Source organism: Austrofundulus limnaeus, unplaced genomic scaffold, assembly GCF_001266775.1.
Source record: "Austrofundulus limnaeus strain Quisiro unplaced genomic scaffold, Austrofundulus_limnaeus-1.0 Scaffold416, whole genome shotgun sequence".
NCBI classification, from domain to species: Eukaryota; Metazoa; Chordata; class Actinopteri; order Cyprinodontiformes; family Rivulidae; genus Austrofundulus; species Austrofundulus limnaeus.
In genome coordinates this window covers 334456-336991 of record NW_013952818.1, presented here as the reverse complement: position 1 = coordinate 336991, position 2536 = coordinate 334456, and the positions used below count along the sequence as shown (strand labels likewise).

General features: G+C 40.0%; 1 protein-coding gene across 1 annotated transcript in view; it reads left to right on the top strand.

The window, feature by feature from the left end:
- The window catches only part of exoc3l2a (exocyst complex component 3-like 2a), a gene marked incomplete at its 5' end in the record, with an annotated part of 17012 nt that overhangs the window by 6980 nt on the left and 7496 nt on the right, over window positions 1-2536 (top strand).

Below are 2536 nucleotides of genomic sequence, written 5' to 3'. Positions count from 1 at the left end.
CCCAGGCCGCCCTTGAAAAAGAGATCTGAGATCTCAATGGGATTTGCCTGGTAAAATAACAGTAAATAAATAAATAAAAATAAAATAAATAGTCAGGTGTGTACTTGTGAGGTTAGGTTTAGGTTCAGGTATGTACCTGGGAGGTTAGCGTTAGAGTCATGTGTGTACCTGGGAGGTTAGGTTTATAGTCAGGTATGTACCTGGGAGGTTAGGTCTAGGGGTATGGTTAGGGGTTAGGTGTAGGGCTAGGGTTAGGTTAGGTCAGGGTTGGGCTATAATTAACCGGTAAATGAATGGGAGTCATTGCAATGTCCCCTTGAGGACAGAAGAATAAACTAGTGTGTGTATGTCAAAAAACAAGCTCCAAAGCATGAAGGACAGGACTKATAGTTACTTTTTATGTCCAAAGTGCTGATTTTGAAAAGCAGAGCTGTGGAGGAAGGCAGGCTATGAATGGAGTTTGACCTTTGACTTTCTCAGGTCAGGAAGAAGTCAGTGTTGACACAAGAGTGACTTCTGAAAATGGCCGCCATCAGTGAGATGGAGATGGATGGWCCGGGCTGACATTAGCACATGCGTAAAGAGGGAAGACAGTTTGGAACAAGTAGGCACCCACTTGTGTTGAAGTTCAAACAAATGCTCATCATCTCTGCTGACAACAGGAAGGAGCTGTGTTTGGAGAGAACTTCCTGTTCCTGTCAGCTGGTCGACTTTGATGTGCCTCTGGGATGGCCTTGGTTGCCTTTTTGTCAGGGAGTGGGACAGATCTGCTCTGGAAACGGGGAAGATGTGGGGATGGAGGGTTAATAGCTCATTAAAATGATGGTATTTTTCTTYAACAAAGAAGTCAGCTTTTCTCTTCCTGAGTTTTGAAGTAAAAACAAAACCTGGGAGAACAGAGGTAGAGTACTTCACTTGTGGAAAAATGTTTGCCTTCTGACAAAGCMTCATTAATCTCTGTTTCCTCTTAGTGCTGTAGCGATACACTAATCTCACAATACGATACGATATTCTGCTCACGATACAATATATATCACGATATTCAGCACATGATACGATTCGAAACAATTCGATTTTCTGAACGATTTTAGAGGGACAGAGTGATTTTGGTGACATTTTGTGACTGTTCCATAGACTTTGATTGAATGAATTGAACTGAAAACTGACTAAAAGCACCAACTACACAATACCTGGCTCTGATTGGACAGAGACCTGGTCTACAGCTGGACAAAATTAATCAAAGAAGCGGTGAGACAATTAGTTTTCTTTAATTGAAACAGTGCAACCTGTAGCTTACAAGTCTAAATAATATTTGGTTCCATCCAGGTAACTTTGGCCAATAAAGAGCAAATTTTCACAGATCTTCAGGATTTGTTGTTTATGATGAGAGTAATTAACACAGTTAAAGATTTGGAGGTAAATTATTTTGTTCCCATGTTACAGAGGGGGAACAGATTATTTTGAACAACTGAAATATTGGGTTCTTGTATCAGCAATAAAAAATTATAGATGCACACAATGTGTTTGAAGACAGTGTTTGATGGCTGACTGATAAACAGTGAGGCTAAAGAGAACATGAGAAAAGTTGGAAAAGGACCGATAAGGACTCATTCTGTGATTTAAAAAAAGGCCATGTTTTATTTATTTATTCATGTTAGAGATGTTTTTTTACAGCAGCTGGTGATTAAACTGAACTTTACCTTGACAAGATTATGAGTCCTTTTACCGAGAAATTCATCAGAAGTGCTGTGAAAATGGTTGGATCTGCCTCTGGCTGCAGTGTGCCCTCCAGACACAGGGGGGACAGATTTTCACAGGGTAACTGAATTTCACACAACACCCACTAAGCTCAAGGCGCTAGACGCCTGCCTGCCTACCTTCTGTAACGTGACAGCTGACTACAGTCAGAAAAAGAGCGTCCCGGACGAGACACTTCAATTTGGCTTAAAATACAGACATTCTGACAAATAACTGTTTGTAACCTTACCTCAGCTTAGAAGGCAGAGGTTGTCAATCTTTTCTCCCTCAGATTCAGCTATCGGAGCATGAAGCTAATGTTTACTCACCATGCTAATGCTACCCTTACTCTCTGGCTCCTTAGGAGTAGAGGAGTCAAATGGCTGGCTCACTGCTGCCAACTAGTGGTCAGAGGCTGAACCACAACATAAAAATTAACCGTTGGCAGGAAAGTTAAAAATTTAAACCTTAATTAAAAATCAATACAGGGCTTTATAAAACCGATACAGTATCGGGAAATGAAATATTGATATATATCGGTGTATCGATATTTTCCTACACCCCTATTTCTTCTGGAGGTCTGCTTCTGTTTCTGAAAACAAGCTTGAAGTGAAAAATAAACCTTAGAGTTCATAGTGCTTACTTTTTTCATGTCTGATTCTTTCAATAAAGATCATTTTACGATTAAAGAGGAATGAGATACAGTCCGGTCCCTGTGAGCAACATTATTCTTGATCTTGTGTCATTTATTAAAGGGCCAATATTATGTGTTTCTCAGGCATATATTTAAATACTATAC